Genomic DNA, 18260 nt, shown 5'->3' with positions numbered 1-18260 from the left:
TCCTACGGCCTCATTTACTGCGCCTGGATTCAGTGCAGAAACTCAAAATGGCCGTCAGCTCTGCTTTTTGCTGCCAGACTGAGCTCTCAGTAGCTAGCTGAACTGGATTCTCTATCAGAGATATCAGGTTGCACCACCACCCTGCTTAAAAACATTTTTTGATTCAGCCTGATGCTTTAGAAAGTTGGCAAAGTAAACAAAATCTAGAATATATCAATTTCATTTCATTAAACAAAAATGTTACCTAAGCCAAAGTTAAACATTATAACTATAAAATCACTGTGGTGAGTACAAGAACTCATTCTTTTTTCAAGCTTATAGAAAGCTCATCAGCCAATGTTCACAAATAGGGCTATCTGCAGCTGCGTCAGTGAGTGCACTGCTGAACCTCATTCGGAGAAATGCAGAAAACAATCATAACACGTCTCAGATAAGTATGCACAGGGTGGCTTATACTGCGCACAGCAAGTTAGGTCATCAAAAAGCTACATCCTTTTTAAAAAACACACACCTACTTAATTCACGTAAACAGCATATATAGATTCAGACTTGAGCTTAAAGCTAGATAAACTCATAGGAATATTCATTTCCAAATTGTATTACTAGCCCAGACAAACCAATCTGAGGTAATAGTGAATTGGTCTGGACTTACACTCCATAACGCGGTTTCAGGCAAGTCACGCTTGTTTATATTGTTTTAATACCATCCACTGACTGCCGACACCAAACATTAAGTAGACTTTCATTATTTCTCTGTCACTCTTGTTTTTTTGTTTTTTTAAATCATGCATCTTCTGTCAAATGTATGTCTTGCAGGATTGCGTGTAATTGGAGCAAACAAACATGCTCCGATGTCAATGCACAGAAGAGAGGGCTTACACAACTTCCAGCTCATTTTAATAAGTCATTTTCAAATCTTTAAATAATTTTGACTAGATGTCTTTGATAACTACGCTACAATGCATTAGGACTTTTTCACGTATACCTTCATGTGACGCTGCAGGCATAAACAACAGAAGATGAGGAGAGATCATCCATCGTCTTTCCCTGGGTTTGACAACTATTTTTCTTTCAAGTTGCAACATCGGTGCATGTTGTTGTTTCAGAACTTTACCTTTACAACCCATTGTTTCAACACCAGGTGACTAGCCGGTGAGTTATTGGACAAATGTCACAAAGTTGCAGTAACTCTGCCAAACTATACATGCAAGTCTCTCTAACTCCAAATAATTGGAGAACAGGGTGACTAGGGAGTCAGTCCTGCAGCAGACGACTCAAGTTTAAGCCTGTGTTGCCAAGCAAACGACAAAAACTTGGCATTCCTACTTCGCTTTCTCTTTCAGGACAAAGTATCACATTAGTTGGTTCAAATGTGGAAGCTGCAACCATAGTTCAGCAGTATGTATGACATTGTGCTCATCAAATCTTGCCCAACATGATTCAAGCCGTTTTAAAGACAATGGGAAAGTACAAGTCACTTCTGGTTGAGGACATGGACATCCATGTGCAAATTGCCAAATATGTTGGCCTCCCAAGAACAGAATCCAGACTTACATAGATACTTAGAATATGTTTTAAATGGCATATAATTCATCCCTGGTACCAGTCATTCCTAAGTATATCCCTGGTTGACAAACTGGTACAAATGAAAGCACTTTGGATCATTATCCGACACATAGCTACCAAACCTTGTTTATTGTATCCCGCTGTGCTCGGGCTACACCAGTTTTAAAAAATACAGAATTATGCTCTATTAAAACAGTGCAACGTATTCCTCAACACACAGAACTGTATGCGAGTGATCCACAGTGCAGCATGAACAAATACACAGCAATAAGGGCAATGACAGTATCCACTTCGACAGTGTGCGTCAGCAACCAGAAAAAGGAGGGCCACTTTAGACATAAAAAATGTTAAACAGTATTTTGGTTTTGTTGCACTATGACTAACATGTTGTTGTTTGAAAACTGTACACATGCTTCTACAATTAGCTTGTGACAGGGATGTGATCTTGTGGGTTGGCCACCATAATGATCGTTAGCGATGAAGATGCTTTACACCTGTGGGATATTTGTGATATTCACATACAGACAAAATATCGCACAACTCCAAATGTGAGGACAGTGCTACAAATACATACATGTACAGTCACTTGTCTGTAAGGACACAGAACATACATGCCTTAAGTAAACAGCTTCCATTACTGAGCCCAAAGATGTGAGTGCGACCAGAAACAATGTTTTAAAAGCATGCATACTACTGGTGTCACGCACAGTGTTGCAGGCATAGAAATAGAATGAGAGTAGAAGGGACATTCCCCATTCAAATCAATATAGCAGGATGGTCAGAGTGGCGGCAATTTGAATGTGTACCGTTGCTACTGCAAAGAGCTGCGACTGTTGCAGCGGGCTAACTTCAGCATCTTAACTTCCGTATAAGCCGAAGGGTAGCAAGTCACAGATGTACTCTGAGGTGAAGTTTAGCGACAAACGAGCAGTGAAGTAGTACGACGCCTGCAGTATGGCCGTTGCCTTGCTGTTAGAGCAAAATTGAGGATGGCTGAATTTGCTTCAATAAGAGACAGACAAAAGGGAAACACTAGCTTAGTGTGGGCGATAGGCCAAAACGGAGTTCTCACACCAGTGAGGGTGGCACACTTCTGATGTGTGTTGTCACCATAACAACAATCCCCATTTTCTCTTGAACTAGTCAAATGACCACGGCAAACCGTTGTCAAACCAATGTCTGTTCTACTCTCATTCTATTTCTATGGTTGCAGGTAACAAAATGTCTACTGATGTCAGCTACATTAGTAAAAATGTACAGCAAACTCCCTGACATAAATTATATCTGAAAGTGTTGTTTCCTGGTAAAAAAACAAAACAAAAAACACAACAAACAAACCGCAAGCCAAAACTCTACCTTCTTATATATATATATATATATATATATATACACACACACACACACACACTTCAACTAGCATAGCACCCTCTACAACTAGACTATCGAAAGCTAACCCTGAGAAGAGTGTGAAGCTACAATGACAAAAACTGAGTTAGAACTAAACTTAGTTAGATTTAAATGACAGAGAGACATGTTAAACATGCTTTAAAAACAAAGAAATGTCAACCTTTAGCAGGATGTGTGGGATTGAGACCTTCCATGTATTTGTTGATTTGATTGTGGGAGCAGGCTGAGAGGCCAGCAGGAGAACATAAAAGAAAGGAGGAGGGGCTCACTTAGGACTAGTCCATCTTGTTCTTTGCGGGGGTATGCACTATAATGGATGTTTGGCCTACATTAGTCTATAAAAAACATATTTAAACCCTTTAAAAAGGGGAAGAAAGTTCAAAGCTCCTAACACAGCATACTGCCATAATGCATAATATAAAACACAGAAAATGAAAAAAAACATTTGTTCTTTCTGATGACACCTATTAAAGTGCATGATATATTTGCCAGGTACCACAAATGCATACAAATCAAATATTGTGTCTACAACATTTTAAAGTACAGCGTGGTGATTCTCAACACCAACCCTAGCTAGCAGCGCACAGACTGAGGGGAAGTACACTGCACAGACCGTTGCTTAGCAACACCCATCCCCCAACTCTAGCACAAACTCGTCCACAGTATGGAAATCTACAGCCAGCACGGACTAAACCATTCTGACAAAGGGCAGGGGGGACTCTCCTTTCTAAAATAACACCATAGGCAAAGAAAGGTTAATGATACAAAAAAAAGGTCAAGGACAACACTACAATACAAAAATACTGCTGGAGTGCAGTAATTGACCTTTATTGTCATCCTGTGTTTGTTGAGTGTTTCACACCTCCTGGGTTGAAATGTAAAACCAACATTTACATGTCATTGTTTTAAGATGGCTTCTGGTGCTAAAAATAGTTTATATTCAACGTGGTCAAACAAAAAGACAAAATTAGATAACCCTGACATAACTGTTAATAACCTCTTTCAGTGAAATGTGTATTGACTCCCCTGGCATCTGAATCTCAGATCTTGTCTGAACTGCATACATAGAACATGGACACTCTGGGTACTATGTGCAATAAACCGAGCACTTGCTGCCGCTATGCTTTGATCTCACACATCAGCTATCTTGCTAAAGGCTAAGGCTAAGATTCTGCTGTTGGTGAAACTGCAGAAATACAATTAAAAAACCTAATAAGGGAGGCTAAATAACATTAGTAAAGGTTTTGTCTGACAAAAGCTCGGCTATCAGGCCTTGATAGAATACATTTGACAGTTACCATATATTGAAACACTAGCTAACTATAACTAGTTAACTCATTTATTTTAAACACTGGAAATACTAATAAGATCTCATTCTGCCTGTGATGGCTTTTTCCAATGGTGAGGTAAGCCGCTGTATCTCAGCAGTTTCCATAAAGAACTTCAGAAAATCAGTGGCATTGATGGTTTTACAGTTTGCTTTAATGTTCTGTTTGTTAAAACAGAACCACATCCTCCTTTATCCTCAACTATCCCGCTAATCATCCTAGCTTCTAGTTCTTCCATGAATGTCTCTTGCTATTAGGCCTATCGTAACAACAAAAAAAACAAATAGTAGCAAACCCCTTATTATATATGCGAACAAACAACCAGTAAAACACAAATAAAGCCACTTTTACATGACACAGCAGCACAACATGTACTTTAGTCAGAGCCTAGCTAGCAGCGCACAGCCAGCGCTAAATTGAACACCCACAGCACAGGCAGCTGCACCCACCCTCCCCCATCTCTCTATCCCCTCTCTCTCTCTCTCTCTCTCTCACACACACACACACACACACACACACACACACACACCTTTTTTCTCTCAGCCTCTCCAAGTCAAACATGGACTGAACCATTCTGATGGGGGGGGAGTGGGGGTGGGGCATTCAAAACAAAATAGATAAGGATAAAGGGATAAAGTATTCAAGTAATCGAACAGTCAAAGTACAGTTACAGATTTGCTAAATAAGGGCAAGCAGTTTTATTTTCTCTGGTTTTCACACAAAAAGTGAACACACTAGTTTTTAGCTGATATGTTTTATCTAATTCCTCAAAACAAGTCAAATACATAAGCCAAAACACTTTTCATTGAATAGAATACCACTACTTGTCATGGTTAACTATAATGACTGCATTGAAGAAATTGAAAGATTATCTCATAAAAAACTGTACCAGTTATTTTTTTGTAAGCATTCTTTATTCGCAAGCAAGAAATATCGCTTTTTAGCCACACAGTCCCATGCTAGCTGCGCACAGCAAGAAATTAGAGCACAGCTTGACACACTAAGCAGCCTCTACCCGCCCAGCCTCTCCTACCGCAGAGAGGGCTGCTGTTAAATAGACTGAACCATTCCAACACAGGGGTGGTTCTTTACTCAAGAGGAACAAAGAACACCCACTTAAAAACTAAAAAACAAACTTTGTGCATTATTTCTCCTGTTATTGAAGTTTTCACCAGTGGAATTTTCACAAAATAGTTTATTTAAAGTAAATTCCTGATTTGTCTTTGAGACTCAAAACAGAGACATATATTGTTGAAGAACAAAGTAATTACTTTAATTTGCAAACCACCTATTTTCATCAAAAGCCCTTTTGGGGAAGCCAATAAAACCTTGCTGTGCGTTATTTTACCAGCCCCCCTTTCTGCTACTGCAGAAACACAAAATGGCCACCAGCGCTGCTGCGAGCAGCATGCTGGGCACAGGCTTGATCAGATCCTATGACAAACTCCGCCTACTAAACCAAAGTACAATATCTGCAGAAATCTCCATACTCGTACATGCATCTTGAGAGCTTCACCGTTGTTTCAAAGAGCCCGGACGTGTCTTGTACTCACTGTTCAGCAACACACTAAGCTATGACTAAAGAGTTATTAGTAGTGAGTTTTCACCTCACAAGTTCTGAGCTCTACCGCTAAATGTTTTATGATCCTAGGTCTAGTTAACTGGATTATAAAATAATGTTTGTTCTACTTCCGGCTGCAGTTAGTGCTACAACCAATATGCCAAACAGTATAAACCTGGCTGTCTCTAACTGTCAGTCACAGAAGATTCTGTTGGTCTTAATTTAAAAAAAAACAAAAAAAAACAGTTATCTAATATCAGACATAGTGAGGCTAAATACTGAGTGGAAAAAACGCTGTCAGCCAGTGAGAGCTGAGCCTGCATTCCAACATTACTGCGCACAGTGCGCAGTCTTCCCTTCCCCCACCCTCACTGCCTGCATCTGGATTCACTGAAACTCAAAATGGCCACCTGGTCTGCTGTGCGCAGCCACAAAGAGCCCTTAGAGCCTGCTATATCTAGCACAACATCCACGGCATTAAAAGTAATTCTTATGTGCATCATTTTCACCAAGACATTTTTTTCCCCAGTTAAATGGACCTACTAGAATATTATGCTATATGAAACAAAAGCAAATTTCACACTATTCTACTAAAGTAGGTAGCCTGCTTATGAGGTTGTTACACCAATATAGGCTTCAATCTATTTGAACTGTTTGCACAGAGCTGAAGCAACTCATACATCATCACATTCACTTGCTGTGTAAGCCGATAAAATGTTTGTATTTCCTATTCGGAACATTGTATTAAATAGATATACTGTATACAGTGCGGTATCGTATCTTAATGATATAATAACAAGCAGGAATCCAGATGAGCCAAGAGTTATTCTAAGCAGTAGCTGATTATTGATCTTTCCGGTGATATTGCTTCATGTATGTCCATTTGTATCCTGTTCTCCATCCATACAAGGTGGGCATTTTTCAAATGGTAAACTAGCTTAAAATTTTATTTTCTTCTACATTGATGATTCCAATAAAAGACGCACCAATTAATCATAGCGGCTATGAGTTAAGCAGTTGCCTTTACTGTAGGGCACTGTTAGATTCTGTGAAATCTAATAGTGGTTTAAGTAGCGAAATGTAAAATGGACAGAATGTAAGGGAGAACAGTTCAAACATGCCAATATTTTACTGTCAAAGGAATATTATTCTCAAAACAGGGTTAACCTATTAACTAAACACAATAGTGTAAAAGCACTGCTTCTTAGCCTACCATTGCCCAAAGATTGTACGCGTGATTTCTTTGGGTTTTTTCTTTTCTTTTGAATAAGTAGAGACTAGCAGGAGCTGGGCAGAAGGAAAAGAGGGAAGAAAAAAGGGAGGGGTGGGCAAAACCAGGAGTTTCAGAATCAAGCAAGCACATGGTGATTATTCTTTAGCCATGCGCTGCTGAGGGAGGCTCCTGTCATGGCTACAAAAAAAGCCAATGAATGTTGATTGGCATACAGCAGAATAAACAAAAAACACCAAGTGCAAAATAAGAGTAACCTAGGTTCCCTGAAGACATAGTAATGATAATACTTCTGATTAATTGCAGAACTAAAATATCTGCATATCTGATCTGTCAGATCTGTCGTGCCCCCTTTTTTCTGGTAAAATTCTACAGTAAAAATCAGATCGCATCAGCTTTAGCTAGCACCACATAGTCAGAGCTTCCAGTCCACAGCCTTACACAGAGCGCCAACACCCCTCCCCCACCCCAGCCGTCTGCTCCGGTCTGGGGTTTTACAGCCAAGCATGGACTAAACCATTGCAGCAAAAGGGTGTATTCACAAACAAAGGAGGGAGCTAGAGAGGTGAATAACAAATTAAAAGCTCCCTAAACAATTCGAACTTTGTGGTTAGAAGTTCAAAATTAAATTTGCCTATGTTGAACAGAAAAACAATCTTAGTGAATTCTAGTTCTAAATTTGTAAAAAACCCTGTCACTGAAAGCGCAGCTCATTCTCCTTAAGCTACTCTCAAATGTTATTTCTGTCTCTGTAGCAACAACTCATCTTCACTATGTCTAAATATGGCACATTTCTCTAATGTTTTTACATGAAAATCAAGGCAAAAATCATGATGTTATGAGGAAGGATAAATCCAATGCTATAAGCTGTTTTTTTTTTTTCCCTCTCTGCCAATAATACACATTTTGGAATGAGTAGAAAGTAGCTATGAAAAAAAGAAAGATTGTTTTCTATGGAAAAACTGGCATAACAAACAGCTAACATTTCCTCAGCATAATGATTTGAATTACTTAACAAGCTAGCTACTCGACACTTTCCCCTCCCCCACTCCTTTTCCTTTGATAGATTGCTTGCAGTGAATGCTACAGCACAAAATGGCTGCTACTGCTGTACGCAGTTAAAGCAGAAAGAGTCCCATTTATCATGAACATGGCTTACTTTAACAGCTTATGAATGTACCGTGTTACTCTTCAGTTAAAAATACTGCTGCTTTTCTCCCTACTTGTTTGTTCTCTTGAGGGTTTGATGTAATTTGATCCACAAGGGGCAACATATTTTTGTATCTTGTATTTACTGTAAGCTGCAATGCTCAATCCTATCATATTATTTTACATTTCTGCATATTTTGGGACTACCATGTTCTACATAATAACAATAATCATTGTTAAAAATGTGTTTAATAAATTCTAGATATTTATAAAACAACTTTAGTGTGACCTTTTAGTTACATTTGTGACCATTGTTATGTTACACCTATATTACGCTAGGCTACACCAGAACATCAGTCTGCAATCATTTTAGACACCACTGACCAAACATATCCAAAAACTGGAATTAGTATTACTGTATTTCTTTTTTTTTTTTTTCGTATCTTATTTTTAAATGTACCTTTAAGAAAGTTTCTCGAAGCAGAGAGTTTCATTTCATGGTGGTTTAATGGTGCGTTCCATTTACCTGGGAATTCGGAAGTCTTGTGGAGATAGCTCTAGCCAGGGTAGCCATTGTTATCAATACCAGTAGTTAACAACGCATTACGCCTTTTTTGTGCATACAAACATGTCCAGAGATAGAAGTTGGACAGGACTGTGTGTATGACTGATTTAGTGAGACACTAATAAGACAGAAGTGCTAATAACTGTATGTTACTACAGCTTTCACAACTTGCAACTTGGTAGCTAATGTTGGTTGCTTGGCATGGGTAAATCAGAACCAAGTGATTTATAGTGTGGCAACAGAGTTGCAAATTGAAAATGAGCTGCTGGTTCCACGAGTTATTTTTTACTACTGTAAATTCCCCATTGGAGCTTCTCTTCTCACTGCTATGCTGACGATGCCTAGCTATTCTTCTCATTACGCCTACATCAAGATGTTGGGTCTGGGAACTCACCATTGACAGGGCTCAATCCGAGAGGCGGGATAAACGGTTGTTTTTCAAATTCCCTCTGCATGCAATAGGATAGCGCTACAACCAACCAGAGCAACAAAGAAGGTAGCGGAGCTAGTTGATAGATTAAACTTTTGCCGTATCCGGTCGGCAAAACTCCGAAAATATCTTCCTTTTTTAAGAATTACTTCAGTGCCGTTCCTTGTTCTTTTCTCAAAGAAAAGCTTAACTCCAAGTCTCCCGGAGTTGCGGCCAAAGCCGATTCGAAGACCACTTTTCACCAGCAGCAGCCATCTCCTTTGTTTTCAAGTAGCAGGGAATTCACACAGAACCGTCGTAACTCTGCCGTTATTATGTTAAGCCCACCCACCAACTCTATGCACGATGTGATTGGCCCGGCTAGAGTTTGGCTTTTCCAGCTCGCAAGCCAACGGAGAGTTGCTAGACCCCCTGGCTGCAAATTACATTTGCTGCCGATAGGGTGTGTCTAGATTTCTAGGCTAACTACCACTACCACGGCTCTTTATTCTATGTCATCTTACTTCCTTGCAGCTTTCTCGGAGTGAACCTGAACCAAACAGAGCTTGTGTTTCTTCTGGACAAAAGAATGCCTGCCGAGATCCATCTATCACCATAAACAATATCGTGGTGATGCCAATTTGGAAAGCAATCTGGGTGTGGCCAAAACACAAATGACTGATCGCAGCACAAGCCTGCTCTTGTAAATGCCTAATGCACAACATCAGGAGAATTCACTCCTCTTCATTACTGATGTGGCCTCGGTACAGGTGCATGTCAGACCTCGCCTGTATGACTGCAACTCCCTCCTTATCCCACTGCTTCTGACACCTGAGCTACCACCTAGAGCAAGTACTCCCCTTCTAACGCAGAAGGCGGCTCAGGTTCTGGTTCAGGCTCTAGTCATCTCATGTCTAGACTACTGCAACTCCCTGCTGATTGGCCTGCCTGCATGTGCCGTCTGGCCCCTGCAGCTCATTCAGAACGCAGCAGCTCGACTTGTCTTCAACCTCCCCAAGTTCTCTCACACTACACCGCTCCTCCGCTCTCTTCACTGGTTACCAATTGCTGCCTGCATCCGCTTCAAGACACTAGTACTTGCATACAGGGCCACGAACGGATCAGCCCCAGCATACATCTAGGACATAGTCAAACCCTATACCCTAACCCGCCCGCTCCGCATTAGCCAACCTGCTTGCTGCCCCCTCACAGCGAGGGAGAACTAATCACTCAACGAAATCCTGACTGTTTGCTGTCCTGGCTCCTAAATGGTGGAATGAGCTCCCTATTGACATCAGGATGGCCGAAAACCTGTGCATCTTCCGCCCAAGGCTAAAAACACATCTCTTCCGACTGCACCTCGGATAATACAGAAAAATGGCTTCATATGGCTCTTTGTAGCATTACCCATTTAAAGCTAATGTACTTGCACTTACTACTTGTTGTCTGGAGTTTGCACCTTCAAGGTTGAACGCACTTAATTGTAAGTTGCTTTGGATAAAAGCGTCAGCTAAATGACATGTAATGTAAAGTACAGATTGCTGCCGCCCATCTGGAGTTCAACCTCCCCAATTTTTCCCACACGACTCCACATCTCTGTTTACAAAACTGGATCCCTGTTGCAGCTCACATCCAGTTGGATACTGGTGCTAGCCTACAGGGAAGTTAAGGAAACTGCTCCTTCCTACCTCCAAGCCATGTTCAAACCCTCCACTCCAACGTGACAACTGCATTCCTCTACCTTTGGGCAATTGGCTGCATCATCCCTCAGAGGGCCGTGTGGTCTAGCTCTTGTTCCCATCCTACCTGTGAACACAGCGGAGTGCTCCAGTCCTCATTAGCATTTATTTTGCTTTGCCAAAAGGATGCATCTTTCTACTGGTCAAACAGAGGCAGCGTGACCACAAGAGGGCCAATGAACCAGGCCCCTCACTTGCAAGCTCTTTCTACTGTGGCCATATCTTGCTATGCTAACATTTGCTCATCAACCTACTGAAGTGTGACCAGTTTGTGGAAGCTGACTAGTAACTTTAAGCAACAATGACAATGAATGAAGATCATGCTTATTACGTTCTTCCTCATGAGTCAGCCTCTGCTTTGTCCATAGCAGAGGTTTTAATTTGGCTCTGGGGAGTCACACTGCTTGCAATACCTGACCAACGCACATACATCCACTCTTCACACACAGACAGGGCAGTCAGTACATTTGTGTTTGGGACAGATAAACATTGCAGTGAACAAATTCGACCAAACAATGCAAGACAAAACTTCCTGATCAAAGAAAGCTTTTGTATCACGTCTACACTTCTGTCCATATTCGCTCACACGATGCTTTTGAGATCAGAGTACACATGCCTAGTCAGGAACACAGACTGGTCGAAAGACTCAACCCAAGGTAAGGGATTGACAGTGAACAACAACGTTTTCAACCCAGAAAAAATAGATAAATAATCACAGAAGACATTCAGTGTTGGATTTATCATTATGGATTTATTTAACAAAATCTCCAAAACGACAATGCAGTTCAAGGCTGGATTAGAAAGCTCTTGAAAGGGGTCGCACCGAAGCCAACGTTGTTATGGCACAACGGTATTGTTAGCCTTTCCTAAACTTCCAGACCCTTACTTCGTGGCTAACCCCCTTCACTTCTCCAGAAGTTAGGAAATAACAGAAAAGACTTTTCTTGGTCTTGAGAAACAGCGTTTGTTAACTCACACACTATAATAGGGCTGGGCATTGGCAAGGACCACGCGGTTCGATTTAGAGACTTTGGGTCACAATTCAATTCGATATTAATTCAGTACTTCACATTAAATCAATATTCATACACACAGGTGACTGAAATACCCCGAGAATTCATAGAGAGTACCTTTTGATATTTGTAATATAATATGTGCTTCATTGATATGGTTTAGAACAAATTGTACCTAGGGGTGTCACAATTTCAATTTTAAATCGAAAATTGCAATTTCGACTATAGAACAGTCCCTCCAGGATTTCGCGATCGCGCCAATTCACGCAAATTCAACCAATCACCGCGAATTTGATGCGACTCGCAATTTTGACCAATCACCGCAACTTTTCCGCACATTTGACCAATAACCTGAAGTTTCCCGCGACTTCAACCAATCACAGCAGTCCCACGTGCACTCTGAGAGCCAATGACCAAGCGGGAGTGAGAACAGGGTTGATCATTTCCTTGTTTTTGATATGAAGACAAGACGTGTGTGTGACACATTTACCAACAAAACGTACAGCGAAAGACCGTGCAAAAAATTTCAGACCGTCCTGCCAACCTGTATACATTTTAACATCAATGTAGACAGTAACGATTTAAAAGTCGCTGAAGTTGCTGCCGTTTCAATCCTGGCTGTCGGCTGTCTGCAGCGGGTGGGGCTGCTGCTCCGTACCCCCCACGACTGACGCTTGCACACACACAAACAAAACACACATGGTGGATGCAGGAGAAAAAGGAGATGAGACAACACGATGACCTCAATTGAGGACAGCTGTGCTCGTTATTGTAAGTGCAATGACAAGTTAGAGTCAGTACTTTATCAAACCGTATGAATGTGTGTCCCAGGCCAGGATAGGAAATTAACTAACAATGTAAAGATCAACAAGCCACTGACAGACATGTTCAAATTTGATTCATTCAATAAATTATTATTTTTTTTGTCTTAAATCCACCAGCCATTTTAATATTATACCAACATTTACAGTATCCTGAATCTTTTTGGTAAGGTTACTAGGAAAACTCAGCCCAGGATAGTTTTATACTAAAAAAATCAACTTTTTTGCAACTTTCACTGTCTCCCGCAACTTCATTGCAACAAACAGACAAAGACATCGCAACTTTTATCGCTTGCAGCACAATGTAGCCTAAACAATGCACAACTCTAGCACTAGATCTCAATACACACACACACACACACACACACACACCTGGCCGGTGCGTTGCAGAGAAAGGTGCAGTGACGGCAGTCCGCTAACTTGTTGCTATCGCTACCAATATTAGCTGCTCTGTTTCAACAATGTGAGTCTAAAAAAACATGCATGCAGGCTGAAATTCTCCGTGGTGTTTTGTAGGGATTAAGCCGCTAGCTAAATGTCCACAAGACACTTGCTAATTTATGCAGTGCGATTGAAACACTGCAGTGCTATGCTGTCCATCTCAGCTGAGAAAGGAGAAATGTTGAGTTATAACTGACCCACTGACGGCGGCAACGTTATTGTTCATATTTTGGTTTAGTAATGACAAAGTAGTGGTCACAGTGAGTGAAATGTGATCGGAGATGCACACTGCAACACTGTGTTACATATCTGGAATTGTTCATTAGCTATGTGTGATATCTGTAAAGAGTATTTAGCACATGGTACACTGTGGTGAGTTGTAAATAAATCATATGAAGGAGAAGAGTGTTTTCCGTTCTTTCTCAGGCTGCATCAGTTATGAATATTAAATCTTATTTTGTTGTTGAAGTCTGAACTAATCACCATCGTGAGCATGAGGCACACTCGCCCCTTCTCTTCTTACAGTGAATCCGAATAATACATTTTCTCATCAATTTCATCATTTATTTTCTAGAGAAATGTGTCCCCTATTTTATAAAGACCGACAGCACACATGCGTCTACATGCGAATGACAATATGGTAACTCTTGTTAATTTCGTATTTGCTCAAATGCTGTATGAAAAGCATTGTGCTGGATCATCCATGCAGTTTGCATAAGTAGAAACTTAAAATATTAGGAAGAAGTCTCCTGATAAATGTTGTGGTTGTACATGGATTTATTTTCTTCTTTTTCCTCACACTGCCGGAGGGAAAAAAAAAAAACACTTTTTAAAGGCTGAGCCGAGATTAGAAGAATCTCTTCAACTTACAGAGTTTTGTGGTTTATGAAAGATTTTATTCCCCTTATGCAAAAAGGAGATGAGTGATAATCTATAAAGTGCTCTTGGTAAGGCGAACAAGATGTGCGTTAATGTAACGGCATTTAACTAGATCAAATCTAGTAAGATTGCTGCCATGACTTGGGCACTTATTCAGACATGTGAGCAACATGTTAAATTGCCATCTCATTTACATAACGTGACTGTCTGAATGGGGCTAAATAGTGATAAATGGGGCAATATTGCGCAGAGGGGATTGCTTAGCACTGAATATTCAGGGAGTCGGCTTCCACAACTAAAGCAGACACACTGAAACATAAGGCAACGGGAGTGGGAGGAGACATGGTGTATGAAGGTGCAAGCCTTAACATATGTGAGACATCTACTCCTGTACGAATCTCACACTAAAACCATAATCGCTGAAAAATCTAAATCTTTTAAAGTGGCAAATAAGTATAACATTTTTTTAGTAGCGTTTTATTGAAGTAAATACATTTGAATTTGACATGATTGAATTTTCGTTGTGTTGCATGTACGCATATGCACTAAGTGTACTCCTTAAAAATCGCAACAATAATATTTGTAATAGGGGCCCCTTAAAAAAGACGCAAGTATTTCGACCTGACTCATTTATTATGGCCTATGTGTAAAATGCACAAAACAAATTAAAAACAAGCCAGTCTTTTTAATTATCAGCATGGCAAGATATAAATGATGAATAATAAACACGGGTATTTTGAGACTGAACCAAGATCATATTTCTTATCACTCGCATTTACAGCCTGAAGCAAAGAAACCGACTGTAGCTGGTTGAAACTGGTTCTTATGGTCTTGGTATGGTGAGAAAAAGTTCACAGCTTTTAGGTATGGAGTTTTCCAAATTTTTGCTCAAATCTATGTGGTCAAAAACTAAGGGATTGGGTTGACATTTTAATCAATATATGCTGATGGAAACATTTATTATTTATTACTCACACCATTATGGATTTTAATTAATTATCATCTTGAAAGGGCACTGCTAAATAAATAGTTTAAGTTGCATTGTGTACACCCTTTGAAATTCATAAATAACTACTATTACAGAATGAGCCTGAATACCTGCAGTGGCATGTTCACAGATGTTGGCGCATACATAGCTCTCTCTATTCGTAATATGAAATGGCTGATTTCACATCCATGGTGTTGGATTATTTTTGAATAGTAAAAGTTAGAGTTACAGAACATCCGGCAAGATAACCATTTGCTAACATCTAGAAATGATCGAATGTGACTACTGACATGAAAGGTATTGTACTCCCTTTTTAAATACTGCCTTATGTTAGCAAATGTAACAGTAACTTGCATTTCATTCATGTGGTTGAATTCACTGACATGTATAAGCGATAACAAAACGAGTCATATAGGTAGGATTTCCGTGGACCTGCTGCACAGCACTGACTTAAATTTGGCACCAAACCTGTAGGAAAGAGAAAGGTGCCACTGCCAAGCAGATACACTCCTTTTTCTCCACATTGAAGACATTTGGTGCTCTTATTTTTTAAAATAAAGCCAAGCAGAACCTGAAATGTTCCTATATTTTCATTTAGTATCAATTTCAATGTAGCTAGCCCTGCAAATTGGTGTGGCATTTGTGCGATCAATAGGAAATTCTCATTAGTTGTATTGGATGATAATGTAAGGTAAACAAATGTAGCCTTTTAACATCCACAGGAAAGCTTTTGAAAAATGTAGGAGGAGCCTTTCAAGGGTACTTCCTCTTCAGCGGAAAAAGCACACCGTGTAATGAATTACAAGTGCACCATGTGAGCACTGCCACCCGGTGAAGTGGGGGAGGTGAAACTAGAGAAAGGGATTTACCATGTTCGCAAAAGCTAAAAGCAAACCTGAAAACAGCTCACTTTATAGTCACTTTTGTTTATACAAACATCATGAATATGATAAAACAGTTTAATCATGCAGACTGCCAAATTCTCCAAACTGTGGCTGACTTATGGTTCACAGAGCAAACACTTAGTTGGTCACTTATCTGTACATCACTTCACCTTAATCAAAAATTATGCATTTTTTCTCTCTATTGAAAACCCACAGGAAGGGGCAAAGAGGAAAAACTGCTAAACTCTTGTATTACCATTGACATTAAGCCACACCCACATCCTAGGACAGTGTGGCGCATGGAAAATTACTGGGCTGTACCACTTTAGACCAAGAGGGGGGTTTAATTGCACAATGTAGGAAATGCAGAAGTATCCTCTTCACTTTAGCCCAGTTTTCTGTGCTATTTAGGCTTCTATCTAGTACTGATTTTCAATTTGGGGATACTCTCTAATAATCAGCATTAAGTCATAGGAGTTTTTAAAAGAGGCCACAAACTCCTCATTGAAGCTCTACCAAAGGCAATTATTAAAGTGCCAAAGCTAAAACATTATTTTTCTATTACACACAATACTAATTATCTCAGGGTAGACAACTTATTATCAAAATCTGTCTTCCTTTTTGCCCCTCCTTCAAACGGTCACCTCTGGAATATGCTGTACGCTTGCTGCTGGTTTAGCACCAATACACCATAGTCGCTTCGCTTGGTAGGGTTTACGACTTTAGTGAGGTACAAATACATCCAAGACACAAATGTATATTTCCAGTTGCTAAATGGGAGAGTCAATGAATTATATTAAAAAGTAATTTGATTACTTTTATCAGACAGTGGTGTGAGGGCATATCATACTTCAATCAACAGAGAACCAACTGGGTCACTTGTTTTCTTTTCGTTCATATAATTATGTGTGAATTTGTGTACAAGCTTCAACCAAGTTACCACTGCTTAGCGGCAGGGAAAGTTTCACCATTTAAGTGCAACCATGTGAAAAAGAGAGTTCATTTTTTAAATGTAAAAAAAAAAACAAAGGACACAAACCTGTGTAATTGGAAAAAGTCCCCTTAATGTAATATTTAATGTAATATCAATCAGAATTCAGTAATTTTATAAAAGCAATTTACACGATTGCTAAAGTCGCGAGACAACTTTCACAAAAATGAAAACTTCAGGGAGACGCCAGTTACAATGTTTTTAAATAAAACATTTTACTGTTAAAAGTTCAAACAAAAAACGTTGTAGTAATTACAATTTAATCGGTGTATTATCTAGGAAGCTAATATATTTCCAACGCCCGCTACAATCTCAACATGTAGCTAGCTATGGTTCACTGTAAACTGTGCCACCCACAGAGAAAAAAATATTTTTTTGTAATTCATGACCAAATGTTTATATTCATAAGCCCAAGTTTCAATGAGTATATTATGTATCGGCGTTAAATATAAAAGGCTTGGCCAGCATGCTAACCATAGATGCTAACTAGTTGCAATACCACCACGACTCACCGACTCTTCGCGTCGCCTAGCGATGTTCCCGCGATTTCCTGTCTCGGTCTGTAGGGTTGTCTGTAGACTGTCTCCTCCTCCTGCCGCTGTCGAAATCTTCCAGACCCTGTTGTGTAAGTTACAACCCGTTGCGGTCAGGATGTGAGTCCACCGGTTTGAGCATTCACCGGTTAAACTACCGTTAGTGAGCTATGCCACAACAACTGAGTAGTTGTGCTTTTGCGGACTCTACCGACTGCTCTCCCCTTTCGCTTACAAATAGACTCCTCCTCTTTTCGTGCACAAGAAATCCTCCATTACAATACGTCACCGTCGGTGGCGGTTGGTCGACAGATTCGGTTGCGTTGACCAACCTGAACGTTAGTTTCATTCGTTCTCCGTTTTTTTTTAAGTCGCTCTTCTGGCGGCGGTGTTTAAGTCGGTAGCTAAAGCCGGCAAGGTAGGTATGATCAGCTCCAGAACGTGATAGAACGGTTTGTATGGATGGTCTGGCAGGACTGACACAAGTGTGTTTTAGAGCAGTAGCTAGTACATCTGCTTTGAGGAACTGCAGTGGGGTTCAAGCAAGCTCTCAGAGCCGACAGTTGGAACAAGGGACAACAGGGAGCAGACCATTCGCACGGAGAGGGAGGGGTTTGTGATTTGACCAGAGGGGGAGGGATTATATGGTGAAGGAAGGAGGAGTCAGTTAAACAACAGTCTGGAAAAATGTCTGTAAACTTAACTACAGACCATAGTGTCATTGTAGTTTATACATCACAGTAATGTAGGGTGTG

The 18260-nt window shown here is 40.2% G+C and overlaps 1 protein-coding gene across 2 annotated transcripts in view; it reads right to left on the bottom strand.

Annotated features, from left to right (window-relative positions):
• atf7ip (activating transcription factor 7 interacting protein) overlaps positions 1–18058 on the bottom strand; it is a 30052-nt gene extending 11994 nt beyond the window's left edge. The window contains exon 1 of one of the 2 annotated variants that reach the window (XM_078281493.1): positions 17485–18058. The gene's annotated coding sequence lies outside the window, so the exon portion shown is untranslated. Of the gene's footprint in view, positions 1–3133; positions 3190–17484 lie in introns of those variants that run through there. The other variant, XM_078281502.1, reaches the window with a different exon arrangement.
• Between the last annotated feature and the right edge of the window lie 202 nt (positions 18059–18260).

The sequence above is a fragment of the Sander vitreus genome, chromosome 2 (genome assembly GCF_031162955.1).
Source record: "Sander vitreus isolate 19-12246 chromosome 2, sanVit1, whole genome shotgun sequence".
In the NCBI taxonomy this organism is placed as follows: Eukaryota; Metazoa; Chordata; class Actinopteri; order Perciformes; family Percidae; genus Sander; species Sander vitreus.
The sequence above is the reverse complement of the archived record's forward strand: the minus strand, read 5'-3'. Positions and strand labels throughout refer to the sequence as shown.